A 13,926-nucleotide genomic window follows, 5' to 3' on the forward strand; every position below is an offset into this window, starting at 1 on the left:
GCAGGTAACTAGGTTGGTTCATTAGGCAGCTTCCTGGGCTGAAAGGGTTGTGTTCTTGAGAATCTCTAAAATGGTGAGGCGATTATTCATTGGGGTTTAAATGAATGAGGAGTGATACTGCTGAAAAATACAAGACACAGAAGGGGCTTGAGAAGGTAGGTATTGGCAAGTTGTTTCCACTCTTGGGTGGAGTCTCAAACTCGAGAATATAGATACCGATTATGGAACATCGATTTCAATCTGAGAAGCAGAGTGATGTCTTCTCTCAGAAGGTAGTAAATGTCCAGAAATCCATAACCCAGAGAGGTATAGAGGGATACACAGAAACGGCAAGAAAGTGGAATTGAGCCCTGGAGTAGATCAGCCATGTTCGTTTAAAATGACAGGGCAAATCTGAGGGGCCGAATAGCCTACTCTATTTATTCATTTCATATGTTATGCTCTTGGAAAGTAACTGGTTGTTTTCCTGGAAGTTGCGTTGTGCAATGTTGCATTCAGGGAGAGCAGAGGATTTGCTTGGATTAACCTCGGGTGGGGTATGTGGGCTGTATCCCAGCGTATCTTGGTCTGTAACATGATACACATCTGGAAACAGGGATTGGGAGTGGCGTCACTTCCCAACCCAGCCTGCATTTTCCAAATACCTTTCCAAAACTACACCTAACCATCCGAGTGACCTCGATCTGTCACTATATAGCAGGTCTGAAGGGCTGAATGGAACATCAGAACACAGGGATGAGGGACACAAATCTGCCGTTCGGCCCTTTGAAACTACTCTACCAGTAAATAAAAGAGGAAATGCTGGAAAATCTCAGCAGGTCTGGCAGCATCCGTAAGGAGAGAAAGCTAAAAATAAAGGGGAGAAATATCGAGGCATTTTTCCTCAGATAAATACCCCTTTATGACTCCCTTTTTTAGGTTTGACAAAGGGTCAGTTAGACTCGAAACGTCAGCTCTTTTCTCTCCTTACAGATGCTTCCAGACCTGCTCAGATTTTCCAGCATTTTCTCTTTGGGTTTCAGATTCCAGAATCCACAGTAATTTGCTTTTTTTCCACCACTAAATAAGGTCGTGGCTCATCTTATTGTGGTCCCAGCTCCACTTTTATCTCCATGTACTATTATCCCTGATTCACCGTCAATGGACAACCAGACGAAACCAGCCTCAATATAAAATAAAGAGTCATTTATCACAACTTGAATGAATTTTCCTCATTTCTATTCTGACTGAGGTTGGAGGTTGTCACTGTTTCCTTTTCTAGTCCCACTCCTCCACTACTCACAACAAATTTTAAATGCTACCAGGTTGGTGATATGGTCAATGATAAAGGTCTCAGACTGGATCAGGTTCAGTGATAGGAACAAGTCAGGCAGATTTCTTTCGTCAGCCACAAGTAACTATTAGGACTAATGGATGCGCATGGTGGATCTGTGTTTTGCACTGCTACCTCTCGTCACCAAGAAGCTGGGTTAACTACCAACCTTGGGCTATGTTCTGCGTGGGATTTGAGTATTCTCTATGCAGGAATCTGCGTGGGTTTCCTCACGATACTCCAATTTCCTCCCACAGTCCAAAGATATGCAGCTTAGAGTGGATTGGCCATGCTAAATTGTCCATATTGTCCAGGCATGTGTAGGTTAGGTAGGTTAGTGATGGAAAATGCAAGGTTACAGGGATAGGGAAGGGGGGCGGGAAGGTCCAGGGGGATGCTGTTCAGAGGGTCAGTGTGGACTTGATGGATGGGATGTCCTGCTTCCACACTGTAGAGTTTCTACAAACATTACAAGAAATTTGGGCAATACCCAGTGGGTATATATCTGATCCACTCTCCTCTAGGTCTTGTTTGTTTCAATAAGATCACCTCTCATTCCACGAGTAACTTGTTAAAGCCTTCATAATAAGGCCCTCATCCCTGGAATCCATGAAGTGAAACATCTCCGAACTGCTTCCAATGTAATTATATCCTTTCTCAGATAAGGAGACAAAGAAAAACTAATCTCAAACTCAGGTCTTGAGGTTTATGTTTTGTTCTTTCAGCATTGTAGGTCTTTCGAACTCTCTTTCCCGCAGACCAATGGAGGCAGAGATATTGAATATTTTTGAGGCACAGACAGAAGTTTCATAAATAACAACGAAGTCGAGGATTATCGGGGATTGGCAGGAATGTGCGGTGTGGGGGGAAATGTAGACAATGGTACCAAATGACACGGCTCTAGAAAATTCATTAATAAAGTGCAAAACGAAATTAAAATGCTGATAAAATTTTAAAGGGGAATCCAAGATGGCCACGATCCAGAAGGTCTGCTTTGCTGGGCTTTGCATCACAGAACGGGCAAAGTGGTACTCTAACCCACTCCATCCCAGCCATTTACTTAAAATTAAACAATAAAAGAACTATAGAATCTTTATTAATCCCGGTTTATCAAGTAGAAATGACAAAACATGGGAGAGAATCGAGTAAGTCCCAACACACGGTGCACCCATCAGAAGCATCGAGCATGCCTGAGGCTGTCGCTGCAACCCAGTCTGCTCGTTTCATAGACCCAGTTACTCACCAGACCTTGGTCACTGAATTCACCAAGTTATGTGAAATTATTGAAGGCATGATTAAAGAAAAGTTCAGCAGTATCCTCGAGCCATTCTCAGCCGTGCTCCAAAAACATGACTTGAAAGCCTTGGAAACAGAATGGATGAGTTTGAGCGCCGAACTGCAGTGGCAGAGACTACAACTGATTTCTCCAAGGAGCGATGCTCGCCCTTGAAAAACAGGTCTGCACCTGAACGAAACACGACGTTGAGAACAGGGGCAGGATGAAAAATGTTCACATCGTCGGTCTGCTGGACCAGACGGCAGGTGGTCAGCCAGTGAGGATTTTCGAGAACTGGCTGCAGCGATTCCTTCACTTCGAAGCTGAAGAGAGACGGGTGAAGAGTGAGACAGTTCATCGGGTTATGGCGTGGAGGTCAGGCTCAGACCAGTACCCTCGCTCTGTCCTTGAGCGATTACATAGTTATGGGGACAAACAAAGACTGATGGAAACTTCCAGAACACAGGGGAATGATCCAATGGTTTTAATTTACGAGAGCTCCAGGATTATGATCTTTCAGGACATTTCAGCAGCGTTCATTCAAGAAAGAAAATCTTTTGATGATATCAAGAGAAGAGTAAGGGAACTCGGGATTCAGTATTCCTTATGGTTCCCAGTGGTGCTCTGTATTGCTTTGAATGGATCCGTGAACCCGTCTGACTCTCCAGAGTAAGCGAAAACTTTGTGGATATTTTAAAGTAAGCTGGATGTTTAGACAATCATGTTTCTCTCTTAAAGACATTTTCTTGGATTTTTCTGGTAGTAACCAGTGTTTAATTATAGTCGGGGATGGGTAGAGTAGTCACTTCTAACTTCTTCATTCGTATTACTACTCACTTTCTCTTTATTTGCTCAGTGCCCACAGGCAGTTCAAGCTGGATTTTTGTTGTTAATTGCCCTGGATGCCATATTGGTAATGGGCAGAAGATAAAGTTTTGTGATATGTCAACGTCCCCGGTGGGCAGGGGTGGTGTGACAGTAAATTACCCTATCAAGTGTCATTGGCACTTTGGTCTTTGTTTCGTTCTTTGGTTTTTTTATGTGTTTAGCTTTGGAAAGTTTTGAGAGCTGGTTATGTGTAGTAGTTTTAGTTTGTACAGTTTTTAGGCTCTATGAGTCTTTTTTCATTAATGATCAGTGATGTGTAATTCGATGTGAAACTCGAGAGTTGAAATGTTGTTACAGTGTGTTATAGATAATGATGTGCTTAAATGGCATACCTGGAACATTAAGGGGAGCCATCTGCCAGTCAAGAGGAAAAATATACTTTCTAGTCTTAAAAAGGAGAGGGTGAATGTTGTCCTATTGCAGGAGGTGCATCTTGATGACAAGGAACATTTGACGTTACAGCAGGGCAGGTTTGATTGGGTTTATTTCTCATCTTTTAATACCAGGAGCAGGGGAGAAGCCATACTGGACAGGAAGAATCTTCCATTTAAATTATTAGATTGTTTTCGACACTCACGGGAGGATCATAATCCCTAAAGCCTTGAACTATGGGAAATAATACAGTATTTTGAATGTTTATTCCCCTCCCCCCCCCGCCCCGCCCAGCGCACCCTCTTAAAATCCTGGTAATTGCATTTGCCAAATTAAGTTATCTTGCAACGTGGCACATTATTGTAGAAGGAGATTTCAACTGTGTTATGGACCTCATGATGGGCAGAATGTTCAAACGACCCCCAAAATCCCCGTTATAATGTAAGCAATTAGTGGATGTGTGTGCAGAACTAGATGTCTGGAGGCAGATCTACCTCACAAGTAGGGATTTTATTTTCTTCTTTAACCCGCAGAAATACTACACGAGGGTTGATCTCTTCCCCATCACTACAACAATCTTAAATTCGGTGGCATCCTGCACAATTGGGAATGTTACCCCAACATGCCTGGTCCAGAAGTGAGATAGATGCCACATAATATTATGTTGGAAACAGGTGAGGATCTTATATTTCTGTCAAATCCCACAATTTCAGCCGTGACGTAATGCATTAATTCGCTTGTCGCCTTTTCGGGCTATAAGATTAATTTTACAACGTTGGCGGCCATGCCTATGGGAGGCCTGAGGGAAATACCTGATGAGGGCAAATCCTGGTTTCCTTTTAAATGATCATGGTGGGGGCGGGGGTTTCTCTATTTCGGTATATTCATTACATCTGTCTTTGATAATGTATTTAACGTGAACTATGTCCATGTGTTTAACAAAATTAAACAAGACCTTCAAAGATGGGAGGCACTTCCAATATCCTGGCTAGGTCGAATAGCTCTTATTAAAATGAATGTCCCTCCTCATTTACTATACCCCATGTGAATGCTTCATTTGGTGTTTCCCAGACAGATAATTAGGAGACATAATGGCTGGTTTAGCTCTTTTATTTGGCACCATAAGCAACTCTTTATCAACCTAACCAAATTGTAACTTCCCCCAGATTGTGGGGATTAGATCTCCCAGATTAAAAGCTATCAATTGAGCTCTTTTTATCATACATTAGTGCTCAGCGTCAATACGGTTAGATATTGAACCCTCTCAGACAAAGTGAACTCTTATTGCTAGATTATTACAGTGTGGAAACAGGCCCTTCAGCCCAACAAGCCCACACCGACCCGCCACCCACCCAGGCCCATTCGTCTACATTTACCTCATCACCTAACACTACGGGCAATTTAACAAGGCCAATTCACCTGACCTGCATATTTTTTGGACTGTGGGAGGAAACCGGAGCACCCGGAGAAGACCCATGCAGACACGGGGAGAATGTGCAAACTCCACACAGTCAATCGACTGAGGCGGGAATTGAACTCGGGTCTGGTGCTGTGAGGCAGCAGTGCTAACCACTGTGCCACTGTGCGGCCCATGGTTGTTCTTAGGCAAAATGATAACATTTATGGAGTATTGTCATAACCCAATAATTATCAATACTGTTAAAGCATGAGTGACAATGCATCAGATCGAGGGCAATACAACCAAAATCATGTTTCTTACCCCTGTAATTGGTACACTGTGTTGTCATCCGGGGATAATGGATTCCAGGTTTAAACTGTGGGCAGCAAGGGCTGTACCTTGCTTGAGTGATTTAGAATTAGTAGAATCCCTACAGTGTGGATGCAAGACGTTGGGCCCAGCAAGACCACTTCGACCTTTTAAAGAGAAACCCACCCAGACCCAATCCCCTACCATCCTATATTTACCCTGATTAATGCCCAAACCTACACATCCCTAAACACTATGGGTGATTTATCAATGACCAATTCATCTAACATGTGTATTTTTGTACTGTGGAAGGAAACGCACACAGACACGGCGAGAATATGTTAACTCAACACAGCCAGTCATCCAAGGCCAGAACCAAAGCCAAGACCCTGGTGCTGTGAGGCAGCAATGGTCACCACTGAGCCACCACGTGTTATTTGATGGAGAAACAATGATGTCATTTGATCAAATAACTCGTACGTATGGACTACCTAGTAGAGACCTCTTCTGTATTTTTTCCAGATCAGAGATTCGATTGAAAAAAAACACACTTTTACCACACTCATACAGATCCGATAAAGGGAAGTGGGCGCTTATTGCTTCGAATACACTCTCTGTCAGTACCCTTTATCATTAGTTGGAGAGTGTCCCCTCAGACGAGACTGTGCAGCTTTGTGTTGTCTGCGAGAGAGTTGGGGGTTCAGAACACTTCCGAGACATGGGAGGATATTTGTGAAAATGCTTGAAGGATTTTGCTCTGTAAGAGGACCCATTCCATGCAGTTGAAAATTCTTCGTAGGATCTATCTGACCCCAAATTGTCTCTCAAAATTCAAAGTGGGATTATCTTCAGCATGTCCTAAATGCAGAATGACGACAGGCACTCTTACTCATTGTTTGTGGTTCTGCTGCAGACTTCATCTATATTGGAGCACTGTGTCAGATGTGATAGAGTGGGTAATTGGGACTGAATTGGAGATGGACTTGGTTTCTGTTTTCCTGGGCCTGCCCAAGGTACTTTCCACAGATGAATATGGGAAAAAATATATATCCTTACAATCCGTACTTTCTGTGCTAGGAAAAATATTCTATTGTTTTGGATGTCTGAACTCCCCCACCCCCAGAGAGGAAGAACTGTGAACATAAAAATGTGTATCAGTTAATGCTCTTGATGAACGAGAGCTATCCTTTTGTTATGCTAAGCTGTATTATTTATTCATTATTTATTGTTTAGTTTTGTTTTTTTCTTCTGTCTGTGTAGTTTTTTAACTTGTTTTGCATGTACATGCAATTGGATGTAATTTTTTTTCAGATATTTGAGTTGTGTTGTTATTGGTTTATTATAATATTAAAAATCTCTTTTTAATTTTTTTTTAATTAAAATGCTAACATTGATAGAATACAGTCCCAAAAACTCTCATTAGAGAGCCCACTCATGGTGGTTTATCCTGAGGATCCCCACATCTCGGGTGATGGGGTGAGGCTGAGAGAGTGTCCCCTTCATGGTAATCTCTGTCAGTGTAAGGAACTGAACCTGCGCTGTTGCCCTGCCTCAACATCACAAACCGGCCGTCCTGCCAACTGAGTGGGAGACTGCGTAACTGTTACAGACAGAAACAGTCACAGACAAAGGGTAAGAGAAACGTTCATAATAAGGAAAGTGTTACAGTTCAGATAACAGTCAAGATAACACCTGTGGGTAAAAATGTTCTCTGCTCGAAATTGTGTTTATAACATGACGTGTTTAGAAGTTATTTTTGGTTTAATATCATTAAGGTGAGTCAAGTGAATCTTTTGTGTTACACACTGGGACGCTACCATTTTCCTGAAACTGGAAAATAATTGGAACATTTTCTGGAACATTCTATAATCGGCATTCTCCAGAATATTTTATGACTGTGTGGGAGGTATTTCAAAGGAGAGAGAGAGAGAGAGAAGGTGTTGCATGCAGTCGTGAGAGTGGGGGACCATGAGCCTTTTTCGGCAGTAGTTGCAATCACAGATATACAGTGTTTGTGAGGGAGCAGGCAGAATACGGTGACCCTTATCCTGACAGAGCGGGGAAGGATATTGATGCTTGTCCTGTATTGCTGGACATTTCTTCAGACATCAAATACTGCACTGAACTCGGTAGTGAGCACAGACCATGCTCGGTGGGTCTGGTGGTGTGGCACCCTCTGGGATGGGAATCTTCCCCCTCTGTACTCACCCATCCAATACGTCCACCGTGCTCCGTCAACAAACCATGGTGTAATTGCCCCTTATCTACCAATCTGCCATTTCCCTGCCTTTGCTCTGTATCCATCTAATCCTTTCCTATCTGTGTATTTGTCCAATTGCCTTTTCAATGTTGTTAGTGTGCCCACTTCAACCACTTCCACGGGCAGCTCAGTCTAATTTGTCAGTTCACCTTGGATTCCATGCGATCTAACCTTCTAGAGAGACCTACTATGTGGAACCTTAGCAAAGGCCTTACTGAAATCCATATAGAATATGTCTACAACCCTGCTCTCATCGACCTTCCTCGTCACTTCCTGAAAAATCTCTAACAAAATTTGTAAGGCATGATCCACCAGGCACAAAGCCATGCTGACTGCTCCAAGTCAAACTCTGTCTTTCCACATGCATGCACATCTTATCTCTCAGAACCTTCTCAAGTGGTTTACCGAATACAGGGGTGAAGCTTACTGGTCTATATTTCCTAGGCTTTTCTTTGCAGCCCTTCTTGAATAAGGGCACAACATTTGCTACCGCCAAGTCTTCCGGGATCTTGGTCCCTAAGCTTTTTCTCTCGCCTCTTACAGTGCTCTTAGATATATCTGGTCAGGACCAAGACATTTGTCTGATTTTGTGCATTCTAATATGTCCAACAACAACTCTACTGTGATATGGACAGTACCAAGATATGACAACTAACCAACAAAGGTCACAGGTCTTCATGTCTTTCTTCATGATAAACACAGAGGGGAAATTGAGGACTTCACCCATCTCTTGAGGTTTTACACATGCATGCCGGTTTTGGATTTTAAAGCATCCTATTCTCTCTCTCTAGTTGTTCTTTATCTTTCCTATACTGAATTTGGATTCACTCTAATCTTCTCAGCCAAGACTACCTCATACCCCCTTATGGCCTTGCTGATATCCTTCTTCAGTAAACTCCTCTATCCCCTGTATATACCTCCAGGGATTCCCTTGATATGAGCTGCCTGAACATGAGCCACGCCTCCTTTTTTCTGGTCAAAGCCTCAATATCTCTTGACATCCAGAGTTCTCTCTTCCAGTCTCACATAACCTTCACCCTCACAGGAAAATGGAAACCTTGAAGTCGAGCTATCTCACTTTTAAAGCCCTCCCACTTGCCCGGGATCCTTTAACCTGGAATCAAACTACTCCAATCATCCCCTGCAATCCACTGTCTAATTCCATCAACATACGCCTTGTCCCAATTTAGAACTTGAATCTGTGGACGACTTTTGTCCCTCCCATACCTATTTTAACATTAATACAGCTCTGGTCACTTTTCCCAAAATGCTCCCCCCACTTTATCTCCTTCACCTATCTTGCCCTATTTCCCAACAGTAGGTCGTGTTTGTCCCTTCCCGAGTACGATACTCTATATATTGATTGTGGAAACTTCGCTGAACACACTTAACAAATTACGTTCCATCTAAGTTCCTTACCATCTGGAAACCCCAATCTATGTTAGGAAGATTAAAATCACCTATTATAACAACCCTATTGTTCCTGCAAGTCTCCTCAGTCCCCCTGCATATTTGTTCCTCTAACTCGCATTGTTGATTATAATGCAACCACTATAGCATTACCATCCCCCTCGAAGTATTTTGCACCATTCACGAAACCTCATTGGATATTATCTCAGGTATTTCAAATTTAAATACTGGTGTGATACTCGCCTTAATCAGAACTATTGGTATTTAAACTGTTTCCATTTACATCTCTACATCGCTGTGATGTTCACATCCATGGCACGCCTTGTCAAGGTACAGTGGAGTTGTGGAGCTGTAAATGGATGGGAGCTGCACATCTTGTCACTTCCAACATTGGCTGCAAGTTTCCCCACACTGGGCAGTGATCTAACACAGTCTTACTGAACAATGCAACAATCTGTGTTTATATATGAATGAACCAGTGCGGTCTGCACAGCCCCCCATGCTGGACATTTAGCCCAGGATTATAGATCCAGCATTGGTGTGGGCTGCACAGAGTTCCATTCTGGACATTGCTGGGTTGTATCCTGCAGTACGCTCGCCATATCAACACAGTGTTCCATCCTGAAAGTATAATGGACGGGCTGGTTATGTGAGTTGGATTGTGAATGTGAGAGAACTAAACATTTGCCATACCTTTATTTTGTGTTTTCATTCTTGTGATTGGACCCTTCAAATCCAGACTCATCCGGTTTGACCCGACCCTCTGGATGAGTCATGGTGACTGTTGTTACAGTATCTGTGTCGGCAACATGACCAACAAATGGAGCAGGGGCTGCAGAGAGGACAGTCTCCGGAAAATGGAATGAGGGAATCACAATCAGATCAGCCGTGGTCTTAGTGAATGTTGGGGCAGGATTGTGTGGACCTCGAATGCAACTTATTCATATATTTGCGTTTATTCCAAGCAAACTCCCCTTCTCTCCCAGTGTCCCATACTGGTGGCGACTTAGTCCCCTCCTCCTGTTCCTGCGTAACAGGATCTTTGGGCCTCACTAGCCTCCAGATTTCCCTGTGTCCCAGTTTCGAGCAGTTGAGTGACTCCCTCCTGTCCCTGTGTCCCAGCCTCAAGCAGTTAAATGACTCCCTCCTGATCTTGTGTCCCAGTCTCGAGCAGTTGAGTGACTCCCTCCTGATCTTGTGTCCCAGTCTTCAGCAGCTGAGTGACTGTCTCCTGTTCCTGTGTCCCAGTCTCGAGCAGTTGAGTGACTCCCTCCTGTTCCTGTGTCCCAGTCTTCAGCAGCTGAGTGACTGTCTCCTGTTCCTGTGTCACAGTCTCGAGCAGTTGAGTGACTCCCTCCTGTTCCTGTGTCCCAGTCTTCAGCAGCTGAGTGACGCCCTCCTGTTCCTGTGTCCCAGTCGCGAGCAGTTGAATGACTCCCTCCTGTTCCTGTGTCCCAGTCTTCAGCAGCTGAGTGACTGTCCCCTGTTCCTGTGTCCCAGTCTTCAGCAGCTGAGTGACTCCCTCCTGTTCCTGTGTCCCAGTCTTCAGCAGCTGAGTGACTGTCTCCTGTTCCTGTGTCCCAGTCTTCAGCAGCTGAGTGACTCCCTCCTGTTCCTGTGTCCCAGTCACGAGCAGTTGAGTGACTGCCTCCTAATTGAAGTTTTGTGAAAGTAGATGTCCTCCTCCTGCTCCTGAGTAACAGGCTCCAATAGCTCTGTGCTCACCTGCTGCTCCTGTGGAATGGAGGTGAGGGACTGAATGGCCTCTTCACATTCTTTACAGCTTTTCTTGACTGAAAGCCTTTCTCCTGTTTCTGTAAAACACCATCAAAATCTGAATGATGTATTTTTGTATTTGACTCTCAGTAATTGAGCAAACAAGCCGATTGGCAAAATTCAGATGCTGAATAGCCTCCTCCTGTTCCCGTGTTAAACACTGCAGAGTCAATAGACTCTCAGAGATGTATAGCCTGGAAAAAGATCCTTCGGTCTGGTCATCCATACCAACCAAATATCCTAAATTGATCTTGTCCCCCTTGCCAGCACTTGGCCCATCTCAATCTAAACCCTTCCCATGCACATACCCATCCAAATGCCTTTTAAATGGTGTAACTGTACCTGCCTCCACCACCTCTTTTGGCTGTTCAATCCATACACACAGCGGTCCCTGTGTGAAAATGTTGTCCCTCACGTCCCTTTATAAATCTTTCTCCTCTCACCTTAAGCCTTTTTATTCTATATTTGGAATTGTCTATCCTGGGAACATACATTGACTGTTTACTTCTTCTATGCCCCTCCTGATTCTATAAACTTATTTAAGGTCCACCCTCAGCCTCAACACTTGAAAATACTCCCAGCCTATTCAAACTCTCCCTGTAACTCCAACCCTCCAACATCTGCAACCTTCTTTTAAATCTCTTCTGCACCCTTTCAAGTGTTTGACAACATCTTTCCAACAGCAGGTTGACCAGAATTAAAGGCAATATTACAAAAGTGGCCAAACCAATGACCTGTACAGATGAAACATGTCATGCAAATGCTTCTACTCAAAGCATGCACCAATAAAGGGAAGATCACCAAGTGCCTTCTTCACTGCGCTGTCTACGTGTGACAGCACTTTCAAGGAATGGAGAACCTGCACCACAAGATGCCTCACAGGGCAGCGATTGGGGTTTAATTCCATCCTTGAATGACTGGCTGTGTGGAGTTTGCACATTCTCCCCGTGTCTGTGTAAGTTTCCTCCGGGTGCTATGTTTCCCTCCGACAGTATAAAGATATACAGATAAGGGTAGGTTGGCCATCCTAAATTGTGCATAGTATGCTTGGATGTGAGGGCAAGGTGCATGAGCCATGGAAAATGCAGGCTTAGAGGGATAGGGGAGGGGTTTGTCCAGTGGGATACTGTTTAGAGGGACGGTGTGGCCTCAATCGGCCAAAAATCCTGTTTCCTAACTGTAGGGATTCTATAATTTCTATGGAGCTCTCCTTGATTGGCAACTTTCGACAGGATCCTACCTATATGTCTGGCCCTGATTTGTCTTGCCAAAATGCAACACCTCACATTCATCTAAAATAAACTCCATCTGACACTCCTCAGTTCACCTAATGAAGTTCCCATTATATTCTGAGAGATCATTCTTCACTGTCGACTACACCACCAAATTTGGAATTATCTATAAACTTACTGACCATACTTCATACATTCAAGTGCAAACGATTTGTATAAGTAACAAAAGGCAGTGGACCCTCTATTAATCTTTGCGAGCAGCGCCACTGGTCACAGGTCTCCAAGTTTAATGAACAAATGACAACTGTCACACCCTGTCTCCGATATTCAAGAAAAGTTTGGACCTAAATGGCGAGCTTTCCCTGGATCGCAGGCAGCCTAACCTTGCTAACCAGTCTACTATGTAGAACATTTTGGTTTTCTTACTGAGTTCCATGAAGACAACATCCACTGTCCTGCCTTCATCAATCATCTTCTTCACTTCCTCAAAACATTCCACCCAGTCAGTGAGACGTGATCTCCAATGTACAAAGCCGTCTTCTGTCCTTGTTTTTCCAAATGCATTTACATCGTTTCCCTCAAAATCCCCTCCAACAATTTAGTCACCATTGATGTCAGAGTCACCAATCTATAGTTACCTGGGTTTTCCTTAATTTCTGAAATAATGACACTATGTTAGCAACCCTCCACTCTTATGCCACCTCACCTGTTGAAATCAATGTTACAGGAATATCAGCAAAAGGCTGAGCAATATCTTTCCTAGCTTCCCACAATATTCTGGGATCCAACTGATTCGGTCCCAGGGATTCGTTCACCTTCATATGTTTTAAAATGTCCAAAATCTCCTTGTACTATAGATACTTTTCAAGATATCACTATGTATTTCTTCATTCGCTCGCTCTTGTAACCTCTTCTAATTAAATACTAGGATAAATACTTGTTTAGTATCCCTTCCACCTCCTATGGTTCCACACATACATAGCCTTACTGATCTTTAAGGTGCCCTATTCTCTCCCTAGTTAATATTTTGCTATTAAAGGATGTGTAGAGCTGCTTCAATGCCTCGTTAATCCTATTTCTAAAGCCATCTCATGTCCACATTTTTCTGGCCCGAATTCCCCGTTGACTATACACTTATTGCCCTTATACACCTCTCGGGATTCACTTGATCTCAACTCTGTTTACCTGAAATATGCCTCCTTCCTTACCTTGACCATAACATCAATATATCTAACCATCCAGCACTCCCTGCACCCACCAGCCTTGCCCATCTCACTAACAGGAACATGTTGGCTCTGGACTCTCTGAAGCCAGGTTTTGATGGCCTTGCATTTTCCAACCATCCCTTTACCTGTGAATAGGGTATTCCAATCAGCCTTTCACAGGGCTCGCCTAACACTTTCAAAATCGGCCTTGTTCAAAGTTAGAACTTTAATGTTGACATCAGGTCTTTCCTATTCCACAACTAATTTAAAACTAATATTTACGTGTAACAGACTTGAATGTTAAATAAACATTTCCTCCCCTCTGTAACAGGTTCGAGAGGCTGAATAGGCTCCTCCTGTCCATCTGTAATAGACTGGAGAGGTTTCATGCCCTCCTCTTGTCCCTGTGTAACAAGTCTGAGACATTAACTGACACAGCATCCCGTGGATTACGAGCAGCCGTTAAACTATATCTGATGGAGGTCCA

This window comes from Chiloscyllium punctatum, chromosome 13 (genome assembly GCF_047496795.1).
Source record: "Chiloscyllium punctatum isolate Juve2018m chromosome 13, sChiPun1.3, whole genome shotgun sequence".
NCBI lineage: Eukaryota > Metazoa > Chordata > Chondrichthyes > Orectolobiformes > Hemiscylliidae > Chiloscyllium > Chiloscyllium punctatum.